This window comes from Bidens hawaiensis, unplaced genomic scaffold, assembly GCF_021521415.1.
Source record: "Bidens hawaiensis isolate Kalapana, Puna unplaced genomic scaffold, B.hawaiensis_p1.1 tig00000780_1, whole genome shotgun sequence".
Lineage (NCBI taxonomy): Eukaryota > Viridiplantae > Streptophyta > Magnoliopsida > Asterales > Asteraceae > Bidens > Bidens hawaiensis.
Window position 1 is genome coordinate 2348305 of NW_027491045.1, and position 18184 is coordinate 2366488.

Consider the following 18184-nt stretch of genomic DNA (forward strand, 5'->3'; position numbering starts at 1 on the left):
CCGACACCGTTAAACCGTTTAAATCACAAGATTCGGGTGGAATCGGGTATAAACCGGACCTAAGATGAGTTTAGGGATCACCCTAGCTCAAATTTGGATCAAACGGGACGAAAAACGATGAAAACGGTGGAAGAACGAGTGAGATCTCGTTTTTCCGGCGATGACGGCGCCGGAAAAGATAAAGGTGTCAGGGAATGTTCCCTGACCTAACCCTAGTTCGCTAAGGAAACTTAGAGAAATAGAGGGTGATTCTTTAGCTAGTTCGCTAAGGAAACTTAGAGAACTAGAGGGTGATTCGCTAGCTAGTTCGCTAAGGAAACTTAGAGAACTAGAGGGTGATTCGTTAGCTAGTTCGCTAAGGAAACTTAGAGAACTAGAGGGTGATTCTTTAGCTAGTTCGCTAAGGAAACTTAGAGAACTAGAGGGTGATTTGTTAGCTAGTTCTTTATGGGAGCTTAGCGAATCAGAGGGTGATTCGTTAGCTAGTTCGTTATGAGAGCTTAGCGAATCAGAGGGTGATTCGTTAGCTAGTTCGTTATGGGAGCTTAGCGAATCAGAGGGTGATTCGTTAGCTAGTTCGTTATGGGAGCTTAGCGAATCAGAGGGTGATTCTCTACCCAATTCGTTAAGGGAAAAGTAACGAACTAGGAGTTTAATATAAAGAAAGAATGGTCCCTGGACTTAGAAAAGAATTATATAATTACATAACAGCCCTTGGAGTTTGGCAATTTATGAAAAATACCTTTAAAGGTAAATGAGTAACGATTAACTAACCAGGTAATGATTTAATGAAGTAAAACAGCTTAGACGTGTAAGACTAATTAAGTAGCAATGAGATGACTAGAGCGGTACTTAATACTGTAATTATTATACAGTTAGTCGTGCACAGCTCAAGAAGGGAATAACCGTAAACGGTGAACGCAACCGCATTGAGGTGAGTTTCTAGCCCCACTTCTGTGTTATGTTTTCGGGGCTGTGTGCATACTCGATATGTTTATTAATACACTTATCCTAAGTGATAAGTGTATGCCTTATATGAATGATGTGAAATGTATGAATGATTGCTTGTTAGTACGTGAACGATCTTCGGATATTGCACGTACTGTCAGGTTGTAGTGTTACGTATAAGGTAAGTATAATGTATTTGCTTATATGTATGAATGCGATAAAGTTAACAAACAAAGGAAAGGCATGGTTGTATGGTAACGAAGAGGGACCAGACCCTAATAATATCTGTGATGTTAGGGACCAGACCCTAATAATATCTGTGATGTTAGGGACCAGACCCTAATAATATCTGTGATGTTAGGGACCAGACCCTTATAATATCTGTGATGTTAGGGACCAGACCCTTATAATATCTGTGACGTTATAAGGCGAAAGGCTCTTTAAAACGTATGATTATGTATGTAAAGAAAGTATGAAGGTAAGAATGAAAGTATATGCACTTATGTGTGTACGAAAGAAAGTTAAGAGGTTAAGTATGAAATGTAAGAAGGTATTGTATAATTATGTGATTAACTAGAACTCACTCAGCGTAGCTGACTTTTAGTATGCACGCAGGTGATTAGAATGAGGCAGGTAGCTTGAGGAGGACACATGGCAGAGTTGGACGAAGCTGGCATCTGAAGATTTTGCTATGATGTTTTATTTAAAAAGACTATGTTTTGTTTTTAAATGACTATGAATGCTCGATAAGACAAGAATTATGGTCATGGAATGTAATGGTTTGAATGTTTTTAATGTTCCGCGAATGTTTTAATTAACTCTGATATTTAGAACTGCGTTTATAAGTAAATCCAACACGAAAGTAGGGCTACCGGTAACGGGGCCTTACACCTAAATTTTAGAGATTAAATATACGCGAGTATTTATGTCAGTATAATAAACATATTTATATCTTTAATTAAATCATATGTACCTTCTTTTTTTATTAAATCGATGTATAAACATTTTTCATTGTAGTAGATGATTGTGGTAAAAATTAATGAACGATATTTATAGGTCTAAGAAGTTAAAAACAATAATAAACTATGAATAAATAACATAACAATTTTATTCTCACGTATTCATTCAATTTTCATGGATCCATTGAGTTATCACCCATCTATATCAAATCTATAATACAAAAGCGTGTTTTAATCATGCTAATTTTATATATAATGTTAACTTTTTATGCCATTTATAAGGTAATAGCTTATCATCTTTTATTATAATTTTGTATTTCATTAATAAATATAATTACAACTTATATCAATAGTTCGTGATTACGAATAAAATTGCGTGAAAATGCACCATGTAATCGTATGAATATTCCATTAGAAAATATAATTTGAACTATTAAACTATTTATAATTTGAAAAAATATAGGTTTTTTTTTAAATTTAATCATTTAAAATTTATAATTTAATTATATTTATTTTGAGTTTCTCATGAATCACACGGGCTCTAAAGCTACTATTATATGAAAATGAATAATAGTGATAATAATTGTTCATTATAACTAGGGGTGCAAACGAGCCGAGCCGAGCCCGAGCTCGACCAGGCTCGAGCTCGGCTCGTTTAACTTACACAGAGCTCGAGCTCGAGTTCGGCTCGTTTCGAGCTCTATTTCCAAAGCTCGAGCTCGGCTCGTGAGTAGATTTTCAAGCTCGAGCTCGGCTCGGGCTCGGCTCGTTTACCATTTATTAGTTATTTTTTAAATAATATAATTATTTTTATATATTATTTTCTATTATGATTTTCTGTATAAATAATATATATATATATTATTTAGTTATTTTTATTTATTTTTTGTAACACTATATATATTTTAATTAATAATTATTAAATATATATTTTAAAAATATAAATGGCAGGCTCGTTTAGGCTCGCGAGCCGGCTCGAGCTCGATAGGTGAAGCTCGGGCTCGGGCTCGTTTATTAAACGAGCTTACTTTTAGGCTTGAGCTCGGGCTCGGGCTCGATTAAGCTCGGCTCGTTCGAGCTTTTTAACGAGCCGATCCCGAGTAGCTCGCGAGCAGCTCGGCTCGTTTGCACCCCTAATTATAACTTTATAAGTGCTCTTTGATGATTTTTTTTTATAAAGTTTATCTGGTTGGATGGTTTGAATGGTTAATTACAAAATGTCACTAAAAAATAAGTGGTATTAAAAAAATGTTTTAAAAATTGACTTAACAAAAATTATAATTGTCACGTCAAAATTTAATTTTTTAAAAACATATTTTAGCAACTATATTTGTTAACAAATTAAATTATATATTACTTAGTATATGTAATACTCGAGTTTATTTAACACATGCGTTTTTCTCTAAACATAACCTTTTTACTATTATAAAGTATATGGCATTATATTTATTTAACACACGTATAATACACGGGATTCTAGCCTGTACAAAATATAGGAAAAACATTAATTATTAATTAATAGCCTAAAACATACATTTAATAACATAAAACAAAGAAAAACACTAAACTACAAAGTCATTTTTATTATTAGCTTATGGAGTTACATAATTATTTTTAATGAATAAGAGAAATATGTGTTCTACTGGATTGTGATTATAGTTTATTGGAGAGCAAGAAATAAAAGGATTTTTTAAAACAAAGAGGTCAAGATAGACGAGATAATAGGGGAGACCAATTTGTTGGGTTTCTTTAGTACATTAAAAGATCGAGCAAGGTTCAAGTAGATTGGCCAAAATAGTGTAATTTTACCTTTATGTAATAGGTTAGTTTTGTGGTTGTCCTTCAGCTTGTGGTGAGTGTTAAATTGTTTGGCGGTTTTCCGGTTGTTTCTAAAAGTTCACCTTTTGATAAAAAACCGAAAGATAAGTAAACGATTTTATTTATAAAGAATTTAAAGTTGACGACTATATAATTATCAGAAAATAAATAATAGAAGACACATTTAATTATAGTTATCAAAGAGTCTTCAACATGTTGGTATCAAGTGTTAAAAATGTGTCAATTTTAAAGTGGTGAGAGTTTAGTCAAGTCATAAATAATATGTGGTAATGCATTTAATATAAATTTTCTAAATAAACTTATTTTTACTTATAGGCTTATATTTAAGTCTTTAAATTCCATATATTCCAAAATTATGTTCGTTAAATTCTGCATATTCTAATAAAGTAAAATATTTTAGATATATGTCACTTATAAAATTAATACTCAGTTGAAAAAAAACGTTATAAAAATTAACTTAACAAAAATTATAATTGTTACGTCAAAATTTAATTTTTTTAAAACATATCTTAGCGACTGTATTTGTTAACAAATTAAATTATATATTATTTAGTATGTGTAATACTCGAGTTTATTTGACACGTGCGTTTTTCTCTAAACATAACTTTGTACTATTATAAAGTATATGGCATTATATTTATTCAACACACGTATAATACACGGGATTCTAGCCTCGTACAAAATATAGGAAAAACATTAATTATTAAATAATAGCCTAAAACATACATTTAATAACATAAAACAAAGAATTAGAGCAAGGGTCAAGTAAATTGGCCTCGTACAAAGTCAACTTATTAATAACATTCCCAACTTCCTTTGTGGCCTCGTACAAAGTCAACTTATTATTAGCTTATGGAGTTACATAATTATTTTTAAAGAATCAGAGAAAGATGTGTTTTACTGTATTGTGATTATAGTTTATTGGAGAGCAAGAAATAAAAGGATTTCTTAAAACAAAGAGGTCAAGATAGACGCGATAATAGGGGAGATCAGTTTGTTGGGTTTTCTTTAGTACATTTATAGATCGAGAAAGGGTCAAGTAAATTGGCCAAATGGTGTAATTTTACCTTTATGTAATTGGTTAGTTTTGTGGTTGTCCTCCAGCTTGTGGTGAGTGTTAATTTGTTGGCGGTTTTCCGGTTGTTTCTAAAAGTTCACTTTTTGACAAAAAAAACAAAAGATAAGTAAAAGATTTTATTTATAAAGAATTTAAAGGTTGATGACTATATAATTATCGGAAAATAAATAATAGAAGACGCAATTAATTATAGTTATCAAAGAGTCTTTAACATGTTGGTATCAGGTGTTGAAAATGTGTCACTTTCAAAGTGATGAGAGTTTAGTCACGTCATAAAAATAGATGGTAATGCATAGATATAGCACTAATAAATAAATTATAACTTTAATTATTATCAACAAAATAGTTAATAAAACTCTTATTGTAGTTGGTATTATATATGCAGGCACTATAATAATAATAATAATAATAATAATAATAGTGTTGCGGAGAGCCAAAGCTTCTTCGGTTTGGGTGTACCAAAATGGCATCAAACATGTTCGGTTTGTTGTTGATACGACGAAAATTCGGTCAGTATCGTTTCAATTCGTTATGGTATCGGTTATCGCTATAGCCAATGGAAAGGAAAACAAAATAAACAAATAACAAAGTTTATACCGATATGTCCACAAATAAAAATTGAGTACAATTGCACAAGTCAGTTTTTATTTTTTTTTCTTTTTATTTGTTAACCAACTAAGTTATTAAAGAAAAATCAATTTAAATGAAAATTAAATAGTTAACAACATATAATTAAAGTATAAGGTCAAACTGAAACTTAAAACAAAAGTTGGGGCACAACCAATATAAATAGTATGTATAATAATAAGTATTATTATAATAATTATAATCCGAATAAAATCTGATTCAATTATTTTATTTGCTTGAATCTTACAATTGTGTACTTTATTATTGAAATCAATTATGAATTGGTATTTGAATATTAACTAGAATAAAATAAATGTAAATAATAAAGTAATTAAGTCAAGTAATAACATAAAATATATAGTATAATAAATTATAATTCCTATAATATGATACACTATATTATAATAATAGTAATAAACATAGAAATAAATAATTTTAAAGGTTAATTTTTGTCATAAATTTTAGTGACTTTATATACACTGTATTCATTTTTCTCTTATATAATTAATTATAATTGAATTCAATAAACATGGGAATTTGTATCATAATTGTAGTTGAATTCATTAAACATGGAAATTTAAATAATTCCAAATTACCAATCAACACTACATAAAATAAAATAAAAGTGAAACAATAACATAATTCTATTCTCAATTCAACAAGTTTTTACCTAAAATTCTTCTAACCTTACATTTGTTTTTATGGACAAACATCTTACAATAGCTAAATTCACATAAATTATATCTACCAATTAAATACATATGTTTATATTTAATAATTCCTCCCCACCCCCAAACATACACACACATATCACAAGATTCATACAAAAACGTTATATTTATCTATATTTCATCGGGGGTTAATGCAAAATTTGTTTCTTTTCCAATCTTAGTCAATGCATTATTCTCTTCTATTTTAGTCAATATATTCTTTTTCTCCTGTTTTTAACAATACACCCTTTTCAACCATTTTAGACAGCCAAGATTTTCTTTTTAAGTAAGTATATTATTAGCCATTTTGACCAAATATTTAAGCAAGTAATTAACAAAAAAGCAATATTTTTAAGAGCATTTAATTCACATAAATCTATTTAACCTTTACATAATTAATACCATCCGTTATTTATAATTATATTTATTTTTCCTGATATCAAAGGTGCCACCTTCACCCCTATATAACAAGACTCATATCAAAGAAAACCAAAATGAAGGCCAATAGATTGATCATATGAGTGTTTAAACTTCAAATAATAATATGAATTTCATCATTCATGGCGGATTTTATATTTAACTGAGTGAGAAATTTAGAGAAAGTAATTGGGTTCAAATAGTTACTTTAGATTTTGCAATTTTTGATTTAATTTTCAATTAACATCAGAAATTTGGTGATCTTGATCTTTCATTCTTTCTGTAGATACTTTTTGAAGCAGTATTAATGGTATGATTTTGTTGTGATCATGCATAAATATGTATAATCTGCTTTAATTGGTACTATTTTTTTTTGTTATGGAGATCTTGTGTGATCTAAATAATTTGATGGTGTTTGATCTTTTAGATTAACCATCTTTGTGCATTACCTATTTTGTAATTTTGTAATTCTTATTATAAGAATTGTTTGGGGTTTAGAAGACAGTGATCAATGGCTGAAGAAGAGCATAACTCTAGGAGTAGTAATAGCAGTAGCAGCGGCGGCGGTGGTGATGCAGGCCGCGAAAGAGGTGGAGATGGTAGTAGTCATAGGTCTTCCAAGAAGTTGAAGACCAAGAAAGTGCCACAAAGAGGAATGGGTGTGGCTCAACTTGAGAAGATTATATCGGAACAAAACAAAAGAAAGACGCAACTGGTTTCACCAATTGTTCTTCCAATGTTCGGCCACCGCCACCACCACCAACATTGCCACCCAACCACTACCCTTGGATGTCAAAAGCAGATGGTGTAAACCCTATATCGGCGTCTAAATCGACGAATTTTGGTGGCGGTGGTGGTAGTTGGAGTAGACTATTGAGTGATGGTGCTTACAACTTTCAAGGGGAGAGACAAACTCAAACTCAAAATCAAAATCTAAATCTTGGTGGTTTGCGTTACGAATCGAATCCGCCTTTCTGGCCTCCTTCCCCAAATCTAATGCTGCAAAGACCGCAACATTTGCAGCCTCCTTGTTCTTCATCAATGGTAAACATTTACTGATTTATAGTATTTATAGTTTCATCTAATTGTTGTTCTTGTTGTGTATATATATGTTGGTTTTTAGATAAGATTGGGTGATTGTAATTTGTTAATATTTTCAGGTGAATGTTTCCGCTGGAACTTCATTGACGTCTTCATCATCTGTTCTAAATCTAAAGATGGAGCCTCCTTCAAACCAAAGCTATTACGGCAATAACTACCATCACTTGCAGGCGCATGAAGAGAAGGTGATGTTGCGGTTTTCTTTAATCTTGTTTAACCATATGTATATGTGAACATGCAAAAATAAGTGTACAATTGTTTAAGGTTTATAACTTTATATTACAGATGATTGACATGAAGAGGCCATACCCCTTTTTGTTGGAAAGCAGATCGATTCCATCTGTTAACGGCAAATTGCCTTCTGCATATGCGTCTCCAATCTACAGATCAAATGGATCTGCTTCTGGTAGCAATGGAGGTACTACTAGCATAGAACCGGCGCATCCGTCTTTCAGGTGAGTAAACCTTAAAATTTGGTTCTTGTTAGTTAGATATTTGCATTGATTTGGAATTGAACTTTGAGGTATGAAATTGGTGTTTGATGGTTTTGTTTTGGGACTCCATTTCAGAGAAAACCAACTTCTGACAATAGATTTTCTCAAACTAGCTCCTCCGCAAGCATCCCAAACAGATTCAAGTTTGAACGAAAAGTTGCACCTTTCATCTTATATGGGAGATCAGTCACAGTTTGAGACACTACCACCTGAAAAAGTATTTCAACTTTTTTAAATTCTTTTATATTATTATCTTATCAATTGGGATGATAAGTTTATAAAATGTTTTCTTTAGGACCAATCTGAAATCCCTAGCCATTTGGCTGGAAGAGGCGGGCCAAACCAACCGCCGTTTTTTGGTTTCTTTCCAGCGGCAAGAGCACCTATGGGCCAACAAGAAAACAGCGATTGTGAGGCAGAGGAAAGCGTTGATCTAAATTTGAAGCTATAGAAGAGTTCTCTTTATTTCTTAGATTTGTTCTTTACTTATTTTGTTGAGTTGGTTCTTTTTTCATACTAAAAATGTTACAATGAAAGACTAATAAAACCGTAATTTTGTCTTAAGTTATGCTTGTTTTTTTTAATTATGAAAACCCGTTAGAGAAAACTCATGGGCCTATCGATACCTGTTAACCGGTGGCCTTCAAGGAGTTAGTACACACAACCCTTGAAGGTTATGTCTCTATATTTTGCCATTTAGTTAAAACTGGGGCAAGTTAAAGTCATAAATGGAAAATGATTTAGCCAAGCACATCATAGCTATGCTTGTGACAACCTATGGGTCATGATCCATGAACAAATTGAACCTTGGTGGATTCTTATAATTCAAGCCTAGATTTACTATATTACATTTTGATTTTCCTTATTCACCATGTTTGTATTACAGCTATAGATCACTCTACTAAGAACATTAATGTGTGTCTTTAGAATCTAAGTTGGGAATATTAGAGGTGTGCAAAAATTGGTGTAGACAGGCAAAGAACTAGGACCGGACTGCACTTGGCCATTTTCGGTTTGGTTCACAGTTTAATTAGTTTTCTGTTTTTTATTCTTAGTTTAGTTCATGGTCCCATTTTGGGGCCAAACCGCCCCAAACCAGACAGGTTTAGACCAGTCTGGTTTCTAGTGCCCTTATGTACACCCTTACTCGGTGAGGGAACTGATGGCACCACCATACCAAACTTATGCATGTGGGTTCATGGGAATAATTTGGTCATACTGTCTACATCATTCTTGTAACCACTTGATTTGTTGTGCCAGCTCTTTGCCATAAATTAGTACCAATGTCAAGCTGGTAATTTACTACTTAAGGAAAGAATCCATAAACAATACAATCTCACCTTAGAAAACCAAAGCTCTCATATATTTTGTTAGTAATATAGTGAATCTTTGATACAAATGTTGATGCATAACATATCTTAAGGAATTCATTATTGTGTTTATTTTAACATGTATAACTAGTGTCGATGACCGACCATAACCAAAGTCGAGAGCAAACACACATGTGAGGGACGACGAGCAAGAAATCCAAGAACTCCGACACATAAACGCACACAATACCATAACTTCTGGTGAGAAATCCCAAGTCAATCTCGAACCTATACACGTGCTAAGAACACCTATAAACATAGTAGATTGTTCTAGTTTTATGCGATACAAATTGTTTCATAAATATCTTCTAATCAATTCAAAAATTGTATCTTCGATTTGGAACAATTTATGCTTTATGGCCAATTGATCAAAAAGAAGTGCATTGACTAGTGTGAAATATTAAGAAAGTATGTAATTATTATACAATAAACTTTGTAAGTGATCACGGTATTTAAATTTGGTTAATAGTTTCTATGTTTCTTAAACTAAAATGACTAAAATTGAAGCAAACGGTTAAAGGAAAACTCTGTGCTCAAGATGAAAATTTGGATCTCAGGCAATCTGCTTACCATCATTTGTCACGTCTGACTAGTTAAGACACCTATGTCCGTATCTTATGGGCCCGTAACTTTAGACGGAGGATCAAAAGCTATACCCTTGTTTGTAAGCTGGCCCTTCTTTATAGTCTACTTGCCTTTGTCAAGTTATTCCAAATACAAATTTCCTAACTCATCGATTAACGATAAAAGCCTCTTAAGTATTCATCTTTCATAAGGTTACACTTGAGGTCTCGGGCACGAATCTTGCTTTTACTGGTTTCTTATCATAATCTCTTGAAGATCAACCTGTTGGATTTTATGGTCGTTTCGGCTCAAGTCAACGCGACCGACCCGAATTTGACCCGGACTGAGTTACACCGGGGGTAACGAGACAAAAGGCCTACTTAAATGTTAATTGGGCCCGGCACATTTATATAGATGGATTGGACAATGGATTATGCTTTAAACTTGTAATTGGGCTTTAAGCCCAAATGGATTAATGGATTAAACCCTAAAGTATTATCTATATATAGTATACTATATATATATAATAATCTATCATAATCCTAACAAGATAAAACCCTAGCCTCCATTATCATATTTTCCAGCGCCGTTTTCCGGCCATCGGAAAACCGCCGCCAGTCACAAACACCCTCCCTCTACTTATCGGCCACCGGAAACACCACCACTACACTATAAGAACTTCCGGCGACGTCCAGTACCTCACCGCAATCCATTCACGTTTTTCCGGTGACTCCCGATTTTCCGGCGAACATTTCCGGCCACCACAAAACATTACACAGCCACCATCAAGCATCCTTTGGTCACCTCGAACACCACCATAGTCCTAAACTAGCTCCGGTGCTGTCGAAAACCTCCAGCTCGTTTTTCCGGCGACCTTGTTCGTCTTCTCCGGCGAGCCTCGTTTTTCCGGCGAGCTCCTTTCGGTGAACTAAAGCTGCTGCTGCTTGCTGTTGTTATTTGCTCCCGTCTGCTGTCCATTAAAGTTGCCGGATCTGAAGATTATTATCCGCCACCGCCGCCGCCGCCGCCGGATTTATCATCGGTTGTTGATTGTGTCATTCTAGCTTTTCTCGTTAACCTTCGGTGTCTTCCCGGTTCTTGTAACCGAGGTATATCAAATACCTTTATCTATGGTTGATTTATTAGCTCGTATTATTCGTACTCGTATCGTTTGTAATCAGATCCGAGTTCGGGTTTCGCTTTTTTATGTCGTTTTTACACGTTAATATCCGCTGCGTTTTATAGTTCGTTTATACATATATATTAATATTGATTAATATCTATCGAAACGAAATAATTATTAACTAAAACGGGTCAAATAGTTTATCCGTTTTCGTTCCGAACCACCGTTGAAACCCAACAGTGGTATCAGAGCCGCGGTTACAACGTACGAGTCGATCCCGATTCGTTTAAAACCGGATCTACATCTTAAACTTTAAATCGTTTAAAGTTTATAGATCTAGATTTATTTTCGGGTGATTTTGTGTTGGTCAAAGTTTTGTTTATTTTATTTGACCAAGTCAAAACGACCCGAAATTCGTTTATTGTGAATATGTAAATCCGGCCCCGACCTATGTGATTGTTTGGTTGTGTTTGGTGTTTGACCTTGTTTTGGCCATATGGTTGGTTCAAAAGTTGTAAAAAGGTTATTATTTAATTTTCGGTTTTCTTTGGCCATAAAGATGGTTCAAATTTGTAATAGGACATATAATGTTAGTTTATAAATTTGTAATTAAGAAGACGCGAAGATAACCGAGGACGAGCTCGAGGACCTTTTTGGAGTTAGTGGGAGTTCGGACAAGACGACGGGATGCACGGTGAAGTCCATCCTTGTGGTTGTTTGTGTTGTGAACCCCTTGACCCGATCGGTCTCCCTAATTGGCTCTAGCGAGACCGATCAACTTTTGGCCATAAAGGATTTACATATTTTTTGTTATTTGCTATTTGTGGTTGCTTGGATTGATTATAATAGGATTATAATATCACCGACCTAATACCAAATAAATTGGAAAATAAACATTTTATTAACCGATTTTGGTTTGCAAATTAAAAGCGTTTTGATTTCCAAAACTAATAACTTAATAGATTTCTATTAACTTAAAATTGGTTAGTCATATCGCGACAAACTGAGTTTTTAATAGGTTATCTAAAACTAAGTGTCCTGAGAGATGAAAGGGTTCATCTATTCGTCCCGATAATAAATACAGTAAAATTTGACTTTTACTCTATTTGGTAATTTTAAAATTAATCCCAATATAAAACCAATAGTTTATGCCAATCCTACTACAAGTCACACTTGAGGCATACTGCGAAATTTCGAGTGTTTGGAGCTACAACACCGCACTTGTTTTCTAGCCTATCCCATCAAGGTGAAAGCGTTTCGTTGACACATCCGGTCCTTTCACACGTCACTATAATAGGACAACTATTACTTTACTCTCCTGTTACGTGCTATAGCTGTCTGGAGACTTAAAGTGGGCAAAGATGAGGCTAAACGTATCGATACAAACAATCGTTGTCTCTATAGGCCTCATAACCGAGAGTTGTGCTCTATTCACAATTGACAATCGTTGTCGGTCTGCCTAACCACTTATTAATGTTGTGTGCTACAGCTGCCTTTAATAACTGGAAGCCAGATTCTCATACTCCTAATTAATTAATGTTATTGGGTCATTAATGATAGGACTACAACGTCAAAAATACTAATTAAACTTACTTTTGCTTAATTAATCAGATGTCATCAAACGAAATTTCACCCTACGCCCTTAAGACTATCCTTGAGAAGGATAAACTGAACGGTACCAACTTCATCGAATGGCACCGCAACTTAAGACTTGTTTTAACCATGGCAAAGCGCCTGTATGTTCTCGATGGACCTGTTCCAAACGAGCCTGAAAACAACACAGCCGCTGCACGAAAGGTTCTTGACAAGCATAAGGATGACTCGGCTGAGGTCTCCTGTATTATGCTAGCCACCATGACTTCTGAGCTTGCTAAAGGCTTGGAAGACTTTGGTACCTATGAGATGCTTGAGCAACTCAAGGGTGTTCCAGAAACAAGCCCGTCAAGAACGTTTCGACACCATGAAACAACTCATCAGTTGCAAGATGGCAGAGGGGTCTCCCGTCAGTGCTCATGTTCTTAATATGAAGGGGAACATCGATCAGCTCAAGAAACTTGATTATCCCATGCCCGATGAGATGGCATCGGATTTCATTCTCAACTCTCTCCCCAGCTCATACGACCAGTTCGTAATGAATTTCAACATGAATGGTTGGGTGAAGACAGTGCCGGAGCTTCATAACATGCTCAAGACTGCTGAGATGAACATTCTTTCAAGGACCAATCAAGTTTTGACCATTCGATCTGCTGGTGTCAAAAAGCCTAATCCCAAGAACCGGGGTTATAAGGGTAAAGGCAAGAAGAATGTTACCATTGTTGCCCCTCGTGCCACCAATGCTAACAAAGGGGTTCCAAAGATACCACAGCCGCCCCGTGAGGAGCGCAAGTGCTACCGATGCAACCAAATGGGACACTGGGTGCGAAACTGTCCCGAGTACCTTGCTGAGATCAAGATGAAGAGAGCCAATGGTGAAGGCTCTTCTCGAGGTATTTCCATATACGTTATTAAACTTTTCACTGTCTCTAGCAACACATGGGTATTTGATACCGGATGTGGTTTCCACATCGTTAATGTCTTGCAGGAGCCTGAGAAGTGGAAGAAACTGAAAAGGCAGCATGGAACTCATCGTTGGAGATGAGAAGAGAGTACCAGTTCTGGCAACTGGAGTATTTCATTTTTACTTGTCCATCTGACCTAGTTTTTCATTTGAATAATTGTTTGTATGCTACTGGTTTGACCATGAACATCGTTTCAGTTTCGTTGTTGTTTGAACAAGGTTTTAAGTACGTGTTTTAATGGCATGGCTATTTCTACTTGCTTAAATGATATCTTTTATTTTGAGGCTAAACCTCGAAATGGTATTTATGAGATATATGTTCAAACTAATAATAACGTATATAATCTTTCAAAACGTATCGGATCTGGCATCAACGATACATTTCTAGCATTGCCGACTTGGCCACATAATCAAAGCAAGAGTCAAAGACTCCAATCCGAAGGGATTCTTGAATCCACAGGACCGGACTCTTTTGACGATTGTGAATCTTGATTAGCTGGCAAACTCGCCAAAAACTCCTTCACTCATAAAAGTGAACGAGAAAGAGATCTGTTAGATCTCATACATACTGATGTATGTGGACTTTTCAGAACCACGCCTAGTAACCATGAAAGATACTTCGTCTCTTTTATCGACGATTATAGTCGATATGCTTATGTGTATCTCATGAAACACAAGCATGAAACTTTTGAAATGTTCAAAGAGTTTCAAAAACGAAGTGGAAAACCAACTTGGTAAAACCATTAAGATACTTCGATCAGATCGAGGTGGAAAGTATCTCAGCTCAGAGTTCTTTAATCATCTAAAAGACTGTGGAATTGTTTCATAGCTCACTCCACCTGGCACACCCCAACATAATGGCGTGAGCAAGAGGAGGAATCAAACTTTGCTAAACATGGTTTGATCGATGATGTGTAAAACTAACTTGCCTCACTCCCTTTGGAGTTTCACCCTTATGACCGCATCCCGCATTCGTCAGATACTACAACCAAAGCGGTTATTACTTCTTTCATCCTGATACAAATATGATTTCTATCAAAAAGAAAGACCACTTCCTAGAGAAAGAAATTTTCGATCGAGGAACTGGAGATTACATTGTCGATCTTGAAGAAATTCAAGAACCACAAACAACTGCTGAGGACGTTGGAGTGTTTGATCAACAAGTTGTTGTTGCTGATACATCAGACATGAACACGAGCGTTCGCAGAAGTACTAAGACTCTCGCACCCAATCCTAGATACCTATGGCATCTGGATGGTCCGTAAGTCTTATTAGTAGCCGAGTCTGGCGACGAAGCTACTAAGTACATATCTGCAATCTTGGATCCGGAATCCGAGAAACGGCGAGATGCCATGAACGCCGAGATGCAATCTATTCTTAAAAATCAAGTCTAGAACTTGATTGAGCTACCCCCCAAAGGTCGGGCAATAGGGAGCAAGTGAATTTTAAGCAAGCACCTCGAAGCTGGAATCTTCACTTGATGAGAAAATCAAAGAGTTTGGTTTTATCAACAATGAAGATGAGCCTTGTGTTTACAGAATGGCTAGTGGGATCACTATGTTATTCCTCATCTTGTATGTGTATGATATACTGATAATTGGAAACAACATTCCTATGCTTAAGGGAGTTAAGCACTGGTTGGAATCTTGTTTTACAATGAAAGATCTTGGAGAAGCTGCTTATATTCTGGGAATCGAGATCTACCGAGATAGATCTAAGCGGCTTCTAGGGCTAAGTCAAAGTACATACATAAGCAAGGTCATGACACACTTCTCAATGAACAACTCCAAGATAGAAGTTGTTCCATTTCTAAAGGAACCGTTTTAGCAAATCGCAATCTCCGGCAACGGATATTGAGACAAAGCACATGCAAGCAATTCCATATGCTTCAGTGATTGGCTCTGTCATGTATGCTATATTATGCACTAGACTTGACGTCTCGTAAGCGTGTTTGGAGGAGTGGAAGAGGAGCTCATTGTAAGATGTTACACTGACACTAACTTCCAAAATGACCGAGATACTTCTCGCTCATAATCTGCTTGGATGAAGAAATTCATAGCCAACCTCGATCTAATTCCAAGTTTAGGAAAATGATCGACGTGATATGTGATAACATAGGTGCTATTGCTCACGCCAAAGAGCCCAATTATCATCACATGGCCAAGCACATTTTTAGTTCCACTATGTACGAGTAATACTGGAACGAGGTGACATCACGATAAGCAAAGTAGACACATATCAAAATATAGCTGACCCGTTCCCTAAGCCAATGACTCAGGACAAGCATAGAGATACTATCAAGCTTAGATTTGCTAGTGATTTATTTTGATTTAGTATTTGGATGTATGAACATTCAAACAGTTGTACTTTTTAGTTCACCTTCGATTTAATGGTTAAATGCAAACGTTGAATGATACAACTGTGTTCTTTTTAATACGTTTAATCCATGAATATTATATTCTAAACTATCCGTAGTCGGTCAGACTCGTGGGAACGATTCTGAATTAAGACTATTCTGACTTTGGACTCAAGCAGTTGACTTCCAAACTCACAGACCTCATTATGAATGACGTTGGATGTAACTCGCATCAAATCATCTTCATGGATCTTGATCATAAGATGTTTTGATAATAGTATGCTCATTTTGTATCCTAAGATCTGAGATACATATTAGAACTTTCATTTACCGAGGAATATTCTTTGATCATGTCAACCGCTGTTGCGTAACTGCTAGTCATAAAGGCATTGATTGGGAATGTTCTGGAGTTCAGTGGGAGTTGTATGTAGTCAAGATGGGATTATGTACTCTTACATTAAAATGTGACAGTTAGACATACTGGCGCCCTCGTTGATTCAAACTGGTAAAGTGTGAGGCCTCACCCAAACTAACTATGTGTTTGACTGGACCACTTTGACTCTATATCGAGAATTACAATAATTGAACACCATATGAGATTGATTTGATCCATGTCTCATTGTTCAACTAATGTCTTATACAGAAAGGATAGATGACAACGATTACTATAAATTCATTATCTTGCAATAAGGTATTCCAAGATACTTTGGTTATGGATTTAAAAATGTCATATTCGGTTGGGGACAGCTATGTGTAGCTAGAACGCCTCTGGCTGTCAGCGTTGTGATACTTGACCCAAATACGTCCAAGTGGGAGACTGTTGGATTTTATGGTCGTTTCGGGTCAAGTCAACGCGACCGACCCGAATTTGACCCGGACTGAGTTACAACGGGGGTAACGAGACAAAAGGCCTACTTAAATGTTAATTGGGCCCGGCACATTTATATAGATGGATTGAACAATGGATTAGGCTTTAAACTTGTAATTGGGCTTTAAGCCAAAATGGATTAATGGATTAAACCCTAAAGTATTATCTATATATAGTATACTATATATACATAATAATCTATCCTAATCCTAACAAGATAAAACCCTAGCCTCCATTATCATATTTTTCGGCGCCGTTTTCCGGCCACCGCCAGTCACAAACACCCTCCCTCTACTTATCAGCCACCGAAAACACCACCACTACACCATACGAACTTCCTGCGACGTCCAGTACCTCACCGCAAGCCATTCACGTTTTTCCGGTGACTCCCGATTTTCCGGCGAACATTTCCGGCCACCACAAAACATCACACAGCCACCATCAAGCATCCTTTGGTCACCTCGAACACCACCATAGTCCTAAACAAGCTCCTGTGCTGTCGAAAACCCCCAGCTCGTTTTTCCGGCGACCTGGTTCGTCTTCTCCGGCGAGCCTCCTTTTTCCGGCGAGCCTCGTTTTTCCGGCGAGCTCCTTTCAGTGAACTAAAGCTGCTGCTGCTTGCTGTTGTTATTTGCTGCCGTCTGCTGTCCATTAAAGTTGCCGAATCTGAAGATTATTATCCGCCGCCGCCGGATTTATCATCGGTTGTTGATTGTGTCGTTCTTGCTTTTCTCGTTAACCTTTGGTGTCTTCCCGGTTCTTGTAACCGAGGTATATCGAATACCTTTATCTATGGTTGATTTATTAGCTCGTATTATTCGTACTCGTATCGTTTGTAATCGGATCCGAGTTCGGGTTTCGGTTTTTTGGTTCGTTTTTACACGTTAATATCCGCTGCGTTTTATAGTTCGTTTATACATATATATTAATATTGATTAATATCTATCGAAACGAAATAATTATTAACTAAAACGGGTCAAATAGTTTATCCGTTTTCGTTCCGAACCACCGTTGAAACCCAACACAACCGCCCAATAAGCTACGATTTACCCAATCTTGTTAGGTCTATAGTATCTTTCAACTTAATTCAAATTCTTACATAATCAACCAACCAAATTATTTAAAAAAGAGAATTGTTAACAACCATTTTTTTATATGATTTGCCTTGAATGA

General features: G+C 35.7%; 1 pseudogene; it reads left to right on the top strand.

Annotated features, from left to right (window-relative positions):
* Positions 1-6828: 6828 nt before the first annotated feature.
* On the top strand, positions 6829-8807 carry LOC143536825 (uncharacterized; annotated as a pseudogene).
* Positions 8808-18184: the final 9377 nt, after the last annotated feature.